The 16019-nt window shown below is 34.1% G+C and overlaps 1 protein-coding gene across 1 annotated transcript in view; it reads right to left on the bottom strand.

Moving 5' to 3' along the window:
• The window catches only part of salr (spalt-related), an 80413-nt gene that overhangs the window by 42890 nt on the left and 21504 nt on the right, over window positions 1-16019 (bottom strand). The window contains exon 3 of the mRNA XM_017634076.1: window positions 12768-12931. The gene's annotated coding sequence lies outside the window, so the exon portion shown is untranslated. The remainder of the gene's footprint in view (window positions 1-12767; window positions 12932-16019) is intronic.

Raw genomic sequence — 16019 nt, 5'->3', positions numbered from 1 at the left:
TTCTCGTTTACACACATGTCGCGTGTAAAAATCCTTTCTGTTAGCGGCTTTACACAATTCTATGGGTGAAATAAAACAGCAGATGTGTATTTTGTAGCTTGTACACGCTTTCGTAGTAGATTTACGCACACCACAGCAGCTATATTACACTCTAAAAAGGCCGAAATTTAAACAAACTATTCGTTGAATAATCGAGCATGTAATTTCGCGAATAAAAATGTAGGAAATCAGTAACCTACCTTTTAGCTGGGAAATTTAGCCGATTTTTTTTTTTTTTAGAGTGTGGCACGAGTTACTACTTTTACTTTTTTTATTTGTATATATTTTTTAAGTATTCATTTAAATACAATTCGCGATGGAATCTTGTTCTTTATGCAAAACGGAAGATAGTGCATTATCTGAGATAAGTGTGCTCCCATTTTCAACTAAAAACACCGTCACCAGAAAAAAAAAATCGCCAAAACTCAACGGTGAGTCCTAGCTACTTCAATTTTACAATATGCATATTTCTAAAAAAAAATTATATTATAATTTTTAAGAAAGTTTGTTGATTTTTTTTTTTAAATATCGCTCAAATATTGTAAAAGCATCTACACAAATAACTAAAATTAAATAACAAAAAAATTATTTGTTAAAACTTATCAGTAGGTGGTGCGCTTATAATTTTGACACTGGGTTTATTAGAAAATAGATTGCAAATTTCTGCCCTTTCTGGAATTTTTTCTACAAAGTTTTATTTCTCCCGCGCACTCACTTTTTTTATTTTTTTATGTTATTCCACTGATTGAATGACGCACGAATAAGGAATAATTTCCACAACCAAAAGTCAACAAAAGCATGAAACTACATAAAAAATACTTTCATATTAGCCTACACTCTATCGAGCGATAAACAAAATTTCCAAGTGATTTTTGTATGATTTTTGTTTTACCAAACAAATACATATGGGCACACATATGTATTTATCTGCTATAAGTGCTAGGATATCGCAGATACATAAACACATTTGTATCTCTTCGACAATAGTAGCTGCGGTAAGCGCTGCCCACAAAAGCTGTCATATGATAAAGCCCTATCGGAAATATATGTGCATATATGACAATGCCGTCAAGATGACGAAGAGACAATAAGTACAGCTGAAAAAATTGAAGACAACAATAAAATAAACATAAATAATTAAAACGATATACATATAGCAAATAAAACATTCAAAATGTCACTTCGTATCGCCTGTCTGCTGTTTGCGCTGGTGAATAGCGTGACCGCTGCGTCATTACTGCGACACAAACACACGTGGCTACATAGACGAAGACAAAAATAAAAAACAAAATTCAAAAATTCACCGATCACATTTTGGTTTCAATTAATTTATGAGCGCGCAAATCAGTAGAACGTCGAAACGCACATTTGGCCAAACGGCGAGGCAGCCAGTCAGTCAATTGCTGCTGCGAGTAGGCAACAATCAGGCACCAAACAGATGGACGAACGGACAAACGGACGGCAATTTACTCATATGCATTTATGTACATAAGTGTGTACTAGGGATGTTAATCCCGATAATCCCGCGATTCTAGGCAAATAATCTCTGGATTTGTATTTTGCACTGATGGCAATAATAGAAACACCTTTTCCTGACCAGTATTGGCTATATTTCTGTTTTTTTATTTAATTTAATAATTTATATTTTTTTATATATATGTCTAGCTCAATATACGTACAAAACCGCGCGGTAGTAAGTTCTAAACACAAATATCAATATATTCGCGAAACCATTGGCCAAACATAGTAAAATTCCGTTTTTAGTTTTTCACTCTGACGTCAGTAATTCAAAAATGATTTTAAAAATTCAGTGAAATGTGCTTACAGAAGTAGAACGGGTATCAAATTAAAGAGGAAATTCTGCAGAGTTAAATCAGATTCAATTCTTTGGTGCATAAGGACTGGTAATTATTGAAAATTTCCTTTTAAAAAGCTATATGTTAAGGACTTATATAAACTGGATAACAGCCTCGAATTACATTCTTCTAACTTTACCAGCTTAACAAATTACCTATTCGCCCTTGTGAATCCAAAAAAATTCAATTTTTTAAACTCTAAAGAAATTACCTCTTTCATTTGGTACCCATATTTTTATTCTACATTGCATTGAATTTTTTAAATAATTTTTGAAATTAACCCTATCTTTGAAATTACAAAGTCCCCAAAACGAATCCTGACGTCAGAGAGAAAAAATTAAAACGCCACTTTAAATTAAAAAAGTAGGTTTCAAACCCATTTATTTATTATTTATTTTATGGTAGCAGAGATAGAAGCAATTTAAGTTGTTGGAAAGTAATGAATATCTTAATTCCGGGACTAATCCCGGGATCCCGAGATTGTAATAACGACATACCGAAAATCCCGGGATCGTAAACAGCGAAAAAATTAACATCCCTAGTGTGTAGGTTTTCAGTTGTATTCTCGCTGTTGTTGTTGTTGCCTATGATAGACGGCAAATGATTGTTGATGGTGCGCGTTGCTGCTGACGCTGCCAGGCGCGATACCCGCATTGGTGGCCAGCAGTGATTGTTGCTGCTATTATTTCATGCTATTATTACGATGCATTTGTTGTAGTCAATTGTGGCAACAACATTTGCAATTGTCGATGCTTTGCTCGCTGCTGGTGCATGTCGCTGATGGCTGTTTGTTGCTTGATATTCACTTCAACTCAGGAGCCTTTTTCTTTTTCTTCCTTGACAATGACTAACAAGGCCATTCTGGCAACTGTCTTTCAACTCATCACAGTCTTTCGCAAGACAAAAGTCTTTAGTAAGACAATTCTCAATTCTGGCAACTATATTGAAAGCTTTTTTCTCTCTTTTAAAGCAGGTCTTAGCATTACTCGGTTTTTGTCTGTTAGCAATAAGTTTCTTAAAATTAAATGAAACTAAAAAATATATATTTTCTATTTAAAGCAATAAAAAAACTGAGAATTAAAAAAAATTTTACTTAAACCTAAAAATTGGAAGAAAATTTAAAATGTATAAAATAAATTTCTAAAAATTAAATGAAATTAAAACAAATCCAAACAATAAAATCTAAAGATGAAAAAATACTTAAAAAACAAAATAAAATAAACAAAATAAGTTTCTAAAAACTAAATGAAATAAAAATCGATAATTTTTTTTTAATAATAGGTATACCTAATATAAAACCTGAAAAAAATTAAATAAAACAAAACAATTAATAAAGAAGAAAAAATAAGTTCCTAAAACCTAAATGATATTAAATTAAATTTAAAAAAAAAAATATGTTTTTCTTTCTAAAGCAGTAGGTAAAACTTAAAAATTAAATTAAGAGATAAACAAGGTTAAACACAAATATTTATTAAGATCCTAAAAATTAAATGAAAAAAATGAATTATATAATTTTCTTTATAAAACAATAAAAACTATGAATTAGAAGAATATTAAACTAATAAAGAAAAAATTATTTAGTAAAAGAGAAAACTAATAAAATAAGTCTATAAAAATTGAATGGTATTTAAAATTTTTTAGAACAATAAAATCTATACATTAAAAGAAAGTTAAAAATGGAAAAATTTATATAAGTTCCTAAAAATTATATGATATTAAAAACTCGTTCTTTTTATAGCAATAAAATCTACAGATTAAAAAAAAAATTCTTAAAAATTATGTAATACAAAAAATAAATAAAATAAGCTTCTAAATATCAAATGAAATCAAAACTGTATTTTTCTTTTAAAATAATATGATACTAAAATAAAAAGAAAATGTAATATAAAAGGAAAGTAAATATTAACAAAAATAAAACTTAAAATAAATATTTTTCGATAAAACACTAAAAAACCAAAAGCGAAAGAAAATAGAATCAAAAAAAGAAAAAAATGATTAAAAAATAAACGAGAAAAGTATCTTTCTAAAAATTAAATGAAATCGACAAAATATATATATTTTTTTAAAGCCATAAAATGTTGAAAATAAAATAAAAAATAAACAAAATATAAAAAAAAATTAAATAAGTTTGTAAAAATGAAAATAACAATATTAAAAATTTATATAGATATATTTTGCTTTTTAAAAAAAAACCAAATCTAAAAATTAAAAGAGATTTAAATATAAAAAAAAATTAAGTAAAATCCATTGCAACTGTTGGAACAGCGCCAAAAAAATGATACGGATTCTGTCAAAAGAGCTTTTCACCAAAAAATTTGGCAAGGGAGCTTTTTTGATAAAACTTTCGTGCGAGAATAAACAATTATCCTACAAAACACTTTCAACTATCTGAGCCAGAATTGCACTGTTACTCGCACTTGCATTGCGCAGCCCAGCTGTGTGCCTTGCCGCTTGTGGCATCATTTACTTGCCTCATTTACCCCGTTTCCACTGTATAAGCACATATTTGTAGTCCCCTTGCTGCGCCTCATTGCCTACTTTTACTCACTTAACGCTATGGCATGCCTCACTGTCAGCCACTGTCTATCTGAAATTTTATCAAAATTACGCGCCCATAATATTTCCCTCGCATTTTATTTAGTTTTTTGTTTTTCAAATTTTACTACATAAATATTTATTTACTTTATTGAATTTCGAAAATCCTCAAATGCACAATTTTTTGTGATTATTTCTTTTCTCTTTATTTTGATCCCACAATTTAAAATATGCAGTGTGAAGTGTTTGCTATTGAAAATGAAAATATTTTCTGAAAAATTGTCTAACTCAAAAAATGTTCAGCTATGACAACAATGTGTGCAATATGGGTCGCACATTTTGCTTTATGCCGCCGTTTTTATCATAAGCATAAGTACTACTTATTTAAGTATTTACATTTGTATGTATGTATACAGTTATTTATGTAAGCTCATGAATGTTGCCACTTTGTTCGGGCTGTCAAAATATTTACACAAATATTTTCATAGCGCAACATGCTGTGCTGCAACACCCGAGGCATCATTGGTGAGCCTACATAAGTATTTATTTTGAAATTCTAAAAACTCATAGTGGAATTTTCGCTGCGATCTTATGTAATAAAAGTAGTAGTAAGTATGTTGCATTAGGCGCCATATAGTAAAAATTTGAGCTTTCATATCAGTGAATCTGATTTCGTTCAATCACTAATCAAATTTGGATAGGGAAGCGATAGACTTCAGTGGTGTAGATAGCTTCGTTCCAGCAACAAAGTGATCAGGGGAATGGACTATTCAGTAAAACAAAAAACAAGAATTTCGAAAGATGGTGGTAGTTCCCAAAATCTTAAGTAGGAACGACCCCAAAAAATCCCTGAATTATTCAAAAAAATAAATAAATTACAAAGAAAAATCCGTGGTCCCATAGCATCCTGAAAGGTCCCAAAAATATGAGGCCTAATAAATTCCGAAAGCATAAGATATTCTTTAACGAATTTCTGACTTCTTCTGTCAAGCTTGATTTGTAGAAAAACATATTTCGTCGTGGTGTGAGTTCTGGTTCATTAACACAAACAAATCACGAAAAGGTATGAATAAATCTTGAAAAGTCACCAAAATCACCACCTCTTTAAATTTAAATGGCTCATAACAACAAATATAGACGATAATTTTTGTGGTGAAAATTTATTTTCTTTCTATGTTTACTTTAACCCTGGAACACTAGACATATTTTTAATACGTTAACACTAGTTAGTTAGTGTTCTAGGGTTAAAACAGGCACTGAGAACAAAAGGTACGAAATCGAAACTAAATATCGTTCTCGTAGTTTTGTTCTCAGGAACGCTTAAAAACCCAAACCGAAATGAGAACAAAACCTGTGGGAATGTTTTCGCAAGATCGAAAGTGAGAGCAATACTGTCGAAAACGTTCTCAACGAGAATTAGATAAGAAAAAAACCTTGTGGAACATTTCCAAAGAGAACAAAATACGAACAATACTTTCGGAGCAACATTTTTCTCATAGCGTTCCATTTGTTTGAAATGTTTGAATAATAAAATTAACGATTTTCCATGCCAACATGTAGACGCCTCTCTCAATCCTAACGTTAAGTTCTTAGACTTTTGTCCTAGAGTGTCAATGGAAAATAGCTTCTACTCGTATGAGAAGCTTTCGACAAAGATCCTAGTCCTACAGAGGTGCGAACGCTATTAGGAATAAGATTTCATTTTTGAGTATTGCTCGGACCAGGAATTGGACCTGGGCTCTACCGAGATCAAAATACGCACCTCAAAGGCAAATTTTCCTACTGACAATATCATCAGTAAGTCCAGAGAGGTGGCACATTCCTCTAACCGGTAATATTACGAAATGTCCGCGTCCACTTCTTCATCTTGATGTTTGTCGCTGTCCAGATTAATAGCCAATTATTTTGTTATAAGAGCACCAGGGAATGCAAGGTGACAGTTAGTATTTGGCAGTGTTCAGTACTAGGACTCCTACTCTGGAATATTTACATATAATAACACACCACACTTTACCATTTTCTGGCGTCCATTAGGCATATCGAGCCCTAACCGCCAAAATAACGTAAGCGACACTTTTCAAAATTTTCTTTTTGATGGATGCAGAAATGTATCTAGATGCTCTAGGAATATTTCTGCATCAAAAAGAAAATTTTGAAAAAAATGTCGCTTACGTTATTTTGGCGGTTAGGGCTTGATATGTGTCTATATTAGTGTGGTCCAAAAATGCATATGAAAAAGTAGGGTCGAAATTTCAATGCTCCCACCTCCTAGATTTGTTCTATATCAAAAAAACTTTATCACTGTTTTTTTTTAATTTTAAAATAAAAAAAATATTTTGATTTTGAACAATTTTGGGATTTTAGAAATTTTCGGGATTCTCGGGAATTGTCGATATAATAATCGATATTTTTATCGGTTTTGTTATCGATATTTTTATCGATTTTGTTATCGATCCTGTTATCAATTTTGTTATCGATTATCTATCGATTTTGTTATCGATATCTTTATCGAACTTCTAAGCTATTTTTGTTATCGATTATTTATGGATATTCTTTTCGAGTTTCTAATAGATTTTGCTACTAATATTATCGATTTTGTTATCGACATTTTTATCGGTTTTTATCGACATTTTATTGGTTGTTACTATCGATTTTGTTATCGATAGAGTATAAAGATAAAAATGAGGATAAAGGAAAACAGAATAACATAAATGTAATTAGAACGAACAAAATACAAAAAATATAACCTTAAGCAACGGCAGATGTATGTATGTATGGAGAACGAAAAATGGCACTGCAGATGGCACAACGCCGAAACCGGTTTGTCTCCAAACCAAATTTGACAAGGAATGACGGAATACATCATATCTAAAAAATTAAGAGATAAAATAAAATTGAGTTATTTTGATTTTCTTATTTTAACGAAAGCTCAGGTTTTTTTCCTATAAGGAGATTAAAGGTTGGGCCTAGGATGTTTAAGCTTATAAAATTAGGGTTTTTTTCTGAGCGCAGCGTTGCGGACTACCGGGAAAAAAAATCATTTAAAATGTCACTGACCCACCAAACTGCCCTTGTATGTACACACAATGGTATATATAGGTACAGATAATAATATATGTATGTATACAAGTACGTATATTTATGTATGTATATATTTTATATTTATATTTTTTGTCGCTCTAAGCGCTCTGACACCTGTCATCTTTCGTATTTGATCCTTGTAGTAGTTCCCCCACCGACCATGCTATTGCCCGCGTTGGCACTGCTACTACTGCCTGTCCACTTGGCTAATATTTTGTTGTTGTTTATTTAAATTCATTTTGCTACATACATATGTGGCCGAAAATTTCAATTTCAATGTTGGCAGCTCGCGTGTATCTTTCACATTTTGCACGCAAGCACAGCACAGCCTTTTACCAGTCGTCAAATGTTTATGTATGTCTATGCATGTACATGCATGTACATTCATGTTTGTCGTTTCTTGGGCACATTTTATTGTTTATGCGTGTGTCAAAAATTAGTGTTGTCAGTTTTGTTGTACACGCCACTCACTCATCGAAGCGCCTTTTCCTCATCGGCTGCATAATGTCGCGTTGAGGCATTAAACTATTTTTTTTTTTTGTTTATATTGACTTTTATGCGAATTTAGTTTCAGCACACTTTCCTTTGCATTGCGTGCTTGGTTAAAGGCTTCGTTTACTTTTGCAATTGCAGAATTTGAATATCCTATTGAATTATAAGCGTTTTAAAAGAATTTTTTTTTTCCAATTATTGTGTCTTTCTCCGCCTCTAGTGCGAGCAATTATGGGAACCGAAGAAAAACAGGACAGCACAAGCAACAATTTCCGCCTTTAGTTGAGCTATCGCTCCACCAAGCTTTCATATGCCACAAAAACCGTACAACGAAGGCACAGAGCAGAGGCAACCGCACCCATCAACAAAATTTGCAAAAGTAGCCGTTTTTTCGCAGTGTAAGCATCGAGTGCAATATGCCCTCCAGTACTACTAAATTCCCACCCAGTAAGCAGCGTCTGTTGAGCTAGCTGCAAGTGACGATAAAACGCCAAAGAGCACACCTCTAAGACCACATCTCCCAAGCCCGAAATGCCGATCATCGCCGCTCTATCAATCACGAGGATTTTTTATCAAGGCGAAATAAGTTATTGTTAAGGCTAAGCTTGGATTTCGGCACCAAAATGGCCAAAACACACGGAACCCGAACTTAATACTTAGCTGCGATAGTAAATGATCGGAAACTCATAGGTCTAATGGTAGAAAATAATGGATAAGGATATAGGTGCGGACTAAGGATGTGTAAATTGCCTATGGTGAAAGAAGATCGACGAAGTTGTCCGCTACTGCGAATGATAAAATAGCCATAATATATGCTGAAAAAACAAAAGGAAGTTCGACAGAGACTGAATTGCATGCTCTAGTAAAGAACGTAGAAAAAATAAATCGCTGGAATACAAGAATCCCGCTTTAGGTGTGCTCTTGGACATCGGCAGAGCTTTTAACAACGTATCAAGAGAAGCTATTCTAGGTAGCCTACAAGCAAACATCGTGAAACCTGCTAATATTCTATGGATAAAAAACCTTTTAGGCTGTAGATGAATTAGGGCAGAATGGGGTAAAACCAGTCTAACTAAGCAGGCGGTGAAGGGCACACCACAGGGAGGGTTGCTCTCACCGCTCTGCTTGTCGTAAATGACCTGCTAAATAACTTTGAAGGGAGGGCACCCGAACTAGTTGCATAGGCTGATGACATTGCAGTAATTGTGACCGAAAAATACCCAGATACACAAGTGATATAATGAATGGAGCTCTCAATACTACATATACACCAATGGACTACTCGCGCAGGTTTAGGGATCAATGCAGATAAAACGGACATACTACTTTTTATAAGACAGTACTAGATTCCTGCGTTGAAGTTCCCCAAACTGAACGGCACTGAAATCAAACCAAAGAACCGCACCAAGTACATTGGAGTAATCCTTGACTGCAAACTGCTGTGTGGTACAATGTGAAGGACAGAGTGAAGAAAGCGAGCAATTCCCTCTACGCATGCAAAAAGATGCTAGGTATTACTTGGGGGCCTATCCCCTGCCCTAATGCATTGGTGCTACACAGCAGTAGTGAGGCCAATACTACTCTATGGCGCTCTGGGGCCGCTACAGAAAGGATCACTTATCTCAAGACAATGGAGAGTGTTCAGCGTCTCTCTCTATTGGGTACAACATGAGCACTGAGAACAACTCCAACGGCTGGACTGGAAAAAACTGTCAATGTAACATCTATCGACCTTGCGGCAAAGAGCCTTGCTGCTCCGCGGGAATACTGATTGCAACAGGCAAGTTCAAGCAAAGAAACACTGGCTCACAGCTCAATAGCCAAAGGGCAATTAGCCATCACGGACTACATGATACCCTGCTATAACTGGGATAAGCAGTTTCGGGCTACTATCGGAGAAAAGGGATGTCGTAGGGGCATGAAGCCTAGCCGGAATATATTTAACTTTTTCACCCATGGCTCAAAAATGAATGATGGATTAGGAGCGGGAAAGTACTGCTCAGCAAGCTGCTGGATCACTGCAGTATATTCCGGGCAGAGGTTTTCACAGTGGGAAAAGACGCTGAACTAGCCTACTCAATGGCTGAAAACAACTCTATAGTTAACATAAACGTAGATAGTCAAGCAGCGATTAAGGCTATACGCTCATACCAATTTACGTCACAAAATGCGCTACGAAGCAGGGAAGCCATAAATAGGGCCGGCCACAAGAGCATTACAGGTAACAAAATTGTGGATGAGATTGCCAAGAGCGGAATCCACAGGCAGAATGGGGATAGTTTTTAGTGAAGTTTGCAGGAAATGCATGGGGACGGGATCAAGGGAGACCCATCCCATGTCCCGTTGTACCAAAAACACAATTGAAATATCTCCAGGTTTCTAGAGTTTTATAATCTTGGAGACGTAACAACATTTGGGCTTCATAAACTGCTGCAATTCTACTTCGAATATACTTAAATGAAACTCCATTTCCATCTGGCATCACTAGGGACCTATTGGTTTATGTGTGGAGAGGTCAGCCAGCCAAAATAATCTAACCTAACCTTTTTTATGACAAAAATGCACTCACAAGTTCACCATTGCCTGCCGATCGCTTTTAGAAAAACTTGTTCTAAGTTAGATGTTGCAGGGACCAAAAATTTAACCCAGTTCCGACGAAGTTATACGAATGCACCTCTAATCACAGCGGCCGTCGTACCGAACATCTTAACACTTAAACGAATTTTCTTAGAACGGCAACTGCAGGTAATCCATATGAAGTTGTTAGAAAAAGCGCTGGATGGTCAAAATAAAACTCAGCAGGCAGCTGCTGTCCATTCCAGAATGTTGATAAAGCCGAATATAAAAGTTAAATAAAATGTATTTTTTTTTTTAATTTTGTATTGGTAGTCCTCTGGAATAACGACACAACTCAAACCCAAAAAACAAACCTCAATCCTGTTAAGGGCTCATGTCTCTAACCCAACCAAAGTAAGAAGTAAGGATTAGACGTGTGCCATGTAGAACAAGCTAGGTGGACAAAATTATTTATGAATCGTTTTAAGGCATAATTAAGGTGCTGATTTCCCATATACCATCCGTTTTTTCAGACTGGATCTTGTGTGTGTGAATTATTGCGACTTTTGCAAAATTTTTCGGTTGCTAAAATTCGGAAAGCTACATTTTCCAACACCAATGCGAAAAAGTGATTTATGCAAACGGTATACTTTTGTTGCGTGAAAATTGTATTTTTTTGAGAAACAAACAAGTATTTTACTTGATTAGTTTTATAGTCATTTTGTTGTAAATCGGACAGTTGTCATCGTGTAATTACTAGGTATCCCTTGGTTTATAATAATAAGTCTGGCCATCAATTTGTTAAAAGCCCCTAACCTACAGAATAATATTTTCTAGGCGAAGCTGAGTACATAACATTAGTGTCCAAATTTAAAGTCCTTCGAGGGATCTTCCAAGAACTTTGAAAATAGCAGGATATACAATTAAGGATTGCTCTTTACTCGTCTGCCACAAATTCGATCTCCGCGAACATCTTCCCGCATTCATATAAGTATATTTTTAAGTTATTTTTATATATCGTCGTTTAAAGTACAAAACCGCGTATGTGAGATTGCATAAATTATTTTCTTAATTGTAAAAACACTCATTTTTCAAAATGGTTCTCTTTATTATAAAGCAATCGCATTTCTGGATAGTATATTTCAGGACGTGTGAGCAAATCCAGTTTTTGGCAGCAAATGTCACTTACGCGGTTTTGTACTTTAAACGACGATATGTAAAATGTTTTTAAATAACTAGAGCGTTTAGACAAGTTATAAAGAAAGCACTTGTCACTTCATACCTCTTTCAGCAGATTTATTAACAGCGTGCAGCTTAAATTTTGGCTTAAGAAAGCTAAAGAGGTGAACATTTCCATCAGGTTTACCGACCTTTACCCATTATTCGAAAAATGCTTAACTTGTAATATAAATAAAAAATGTTCATATTTTCGAAACCAATTTTCACAATACATATTAGAAATTGTCCACAGTTTAATTAAGTTGAGTAGATACCACTAGAAATAAATATGATCCATTATTAAAAATTTAGAGGTTTTTCAAAAAGTATAGAAAATCAACTAAAATTTTTTTGAGGGTACATATTATGTATATGTATTATATTTGTTATTATAATAAATTTTCTAAACATTGAACCTTTCGTGTCTTATATAGTAGATACATTTTTTTTGGTATTCTTTCATTGTTATAATGAATTATTAGATACAAATTGTAGGTAATTTTGTGGGGAAAAATTTTCGAAAGCCTAGCTAAAAGTGGAGATTTTATTTTTGTTGAGGGAGAATTTTCCTCTTAAGTATATACCATCACTGATTTTAATCCTTCTGTCAGTTTTTCTATTAAATTCAAATAAGAAAAAAAAACATTTTTTACTTAAATTGCTGAAATTGCTCAGGAATTTAATTATTTATCAAGAATCTGTCGCAAACTCGTTATTTCTTACCAAATCATTTAAATATGTATGTAATTGCAAACATTTCTTATCAAAAAAAAAACAAAACAAAAAAAGTTAATAAACTCAATTTGCAAATTTAACGAATGCAATGTTGCTCATATCACTAAATATGTTGTTGACAACATTGCTGTGACGCTTTTCAATTGAAATTCTTAAACTAGCTGTATGACAGATGTGTTTGTATGTATGTATGTATGTATGTATGTAAATGCAGTCATGTATATACAAAACAAATGTAGCTTTTCATCAACTCACCTCAATCGTAATTAATCACAGGAGCGCGCAGTTATTGCAATGCAAGTGCGGCAAAGCAGAGAAAAAAAAACAAACTGGAATGCCGGCCCGTTACACGAAACGTTTTACGCTTTCAGCTGATATGTTGCACAGCCGACGGCATTGTGGCGAGTGTAGCCAGTAGTCTAATGTCGTCGTTGCAACAAAATGCGGTGCAATCAAGTTGAGCTATTTCTGATGTTTCTGCTGCTTGGAATTTGTTTGTTATTGTTGTTTTTTTGTATGTATGTATGCTGTTTGTTGGTAAGGCGACGAGAATTTTGATTAGAATGCGTTTACTCGGCTAGTGCAGTGTTGATTTATTTACAGCTATTTTTGCAAATTTTGTGCAACTTTTTTCTGTGAATTTTTTTTTTAATTTTTTGTTATTTCTTATTTTTCAATTAAAATTTTAGCAACGAGTTTTGCTGTTTTACACAAATTTCGTTTAATTTTGTGTATGTTAATCGGATCGGTTATAGTTATTTGCAACTAATAACACCGTGCGATAGTTAATTTTACAGGTACAAAAATTAATATATTCGCGAAAATATGCGAAAAAATATAGTAAAAGTGGTTTTTTTAATTTTTTCACTGTGACGTCAGGATTTTTTAAAGGACTTTAAAAATTCAAAAATGTGATCAATTCAAAAAATTATTAAAAAATTTCAGTGCAATGTAGATTAACAATGTGCGTATCAAATTAAAGAGAAAATACTGTAGAATTAAAAGAATGTTAAATTAAAATTTTTGGTGCATAATGACGAATGGGTATGGAAAATCTCGTTTTAAAATTTTATCCTTGAAAATTTTAAATACATATTTATTTTTGAAAAAACAGTATATATTAAGAACTAATATACACGCGACCACATCCTCGAATTTCACCCTCCTAATTTTATTAACTTAAAAAAATAAAATTAATTAATTACACTAAGTAACAAAAAAAAAAATTTCTCAGTCCTTGGGATGTGATTGTTATTTCCTAGTCTGTTATGCCTTAAAAGTATGGAAACCACCTAATATTCCTCGGAAACTTTGCTTTCGTGACGCTTCCTCTGACATGTGACTTTGACGAGTGAGCTTCTTGGGGAATTCCTCAGACTCGAAGATTTTCTTTATTTGTGGTCCAACGAAGATACCGGCTGTAACTTTCGCCTCAGAGAGCTTAGGGAACAAGTCTTGTAGGTACTTGAACGCTGAAGAATTTTTGTCGAGAGCGTTGACGAATTGCTTTATAAGACCCATGCCATGCGCTGCCATGGTCACAAAAGCAAAGTTATCTTGCGACAATAGCTGTTTTCTATACTTTTGGGACCTAACTGACTAGGAAATAACAATTACAACCCAGGGACAAAAACCTTGTTACATAGTGTTACTCGTCCTTGTAGACGAAAAAAACTTTAATTTTTTCAATTCTACAGAAATTTCTCTTTCATTTGGTGCCCATATTGTTATTTTACATTCCACTGATTTGTTTGAAATATTTTTTTGAATTAATCATATCTCTAAAATTTTAAAGTCCTTCCAAAAAATCCGGACGTCAGAATGAAAAACTAAAAACACAACTTTACTAAATTTGGCCCATTGTTTTGTGTGTTTTGATTTTTTTTTTTTTGTTTTTGTCGCACGGTGCAATATGAGGAAGATTTTTAGATTTTTTTTAGAGCTTTCAAAACAAATACGCATTTTTTTAGTTGTTTACTTTATCATTCTTGTTTTTTTTATTATTATCAGTCACTTTTTTTTGTCACTCACTTATAATTTCGAGCAGCGCTACTAACTACTACCAATGCAGTGAATTGATTAGATTTGATGATGCAGCAAATAGAGTAATGTCCAGAAAAAAAAACAAAAAATATTACAAAATCACACGCTGCGTAAAAGTGTGTAAACACAATAATTGAAAGAGCAGAAGTAATGTCAGATGATGATTTATTTTTATCCACCCCTTTTGCAAAGCTTCACCTATTCACATTCATGTCGTTGTTGTAACGTTGTTGTACAGCTCTTTTAACTGCCTCATTAGGCGCACGCACTAGCGCACACACACACACACACACACACACATACATACATAGCTGCCAAGCCAAACGCGCACTATTGCCATTGCAATTGCAGTTGCAGCAACAAGACATGGTACATATGTCAGAAATGGACAGTAAAAAACAGGGTGCCAACAAATAAAACGCATAGTCAGACAGTAGGACAGACGGATAGACGAACAAACATGGAGAGCGCAGCGCTTGAACACAGCAAGGAGTTGTTCTTTGGTTTGCACAAACAGCGGACAAACAACGCACAATGCACATCTGTAAGTACATATGTACATACATATATATGCATGAACTCAGCAAGAAATCGGTATGCAATTGCATGTTTGAGCTAAGCGGGCAACCGATGGGCAATGCGGCTGGTCGTGTGGGCTCTATGGCTGATTTGGTGTAGTGCAGCCCCCGACAAAATGTGGCACCTCAATATTTTGACCACTTTTGACTATGTTTGTTTTTTTTTTTTTAATGGGCGCTATGAATAAAAACTAAAAATTTTTCTTAAAATTTCGGAACTTTTACTCGATTTATTCAAAAAAATTTAAGTAAAACTTCTGAAATTTTAAGAAAATTAGTTAATTAATTAATTAGTTTTTAATAAAAGTATAGCTTATTATCTAACCAAACCGTTTAAAACCGAATGTGAAACTTTTTATAAGTTTTGAAAAATTCTACTAGACTGCACTGCCTCGGGCGGTGAGGAGCGAGAGAGAGATCGGTTACTATACAAAGAACTCCTAACGGAGTACAAGAAGATCGGAGATATGCAACTGGAAGGACTTCTGCAGCGGGGTGAAATCTGTCTTGGAGGGTAAAACGCTTAGGAGAATCTTACACGGAGTGCCAAGCTGCTTGATGAGGGCTAACAGTTCGTGGACTGAGACGAAAGAGGAGGTCCTCGACCTCCTCCTGGGTACCCACTTTTGAGTGGATACCACCTGTATGCCAGACAAACCGCTTGGGCCTAGTGGCCAATCTACTATCAGGAAGCTAATCACCCTAGAAATGATCACATGGGCAATAGGGACCTTTGAACTATACAAAACTCCACGTCCCGATGGTATCACACCGATTCAAATGCACAAATCAATAGAGCGCAGATTGAACTGGCTGCTTAAAATCATCAAAACGTTGTCAACCAACCAAAGAGAGAACCAAAGATGGTATTTATATGTATGTATGG

This window comes from Rhagoletis zephyria, unplaced genomic scaffold (genome assembly GCF_001687245.7).
Source record: "Rhagoletis zephyria isolate East Lansing unplaced genomic scaffold, Rhagoletis_zephyria_1.1 Rzeph_scaffold_00111, whole genome shotgun sequence".
NCBI lineage: Eukaryota > Metazoa > Arthropoda > Insecta > Diptera > Tephritidae > Rhagoletis > Rhagoletis zephyria.
The sequence above is the reverse complement of the archived record's forward strand: the minus strand, read 5'-3'. Positions and strand labels throughout refer to the sequence as shown.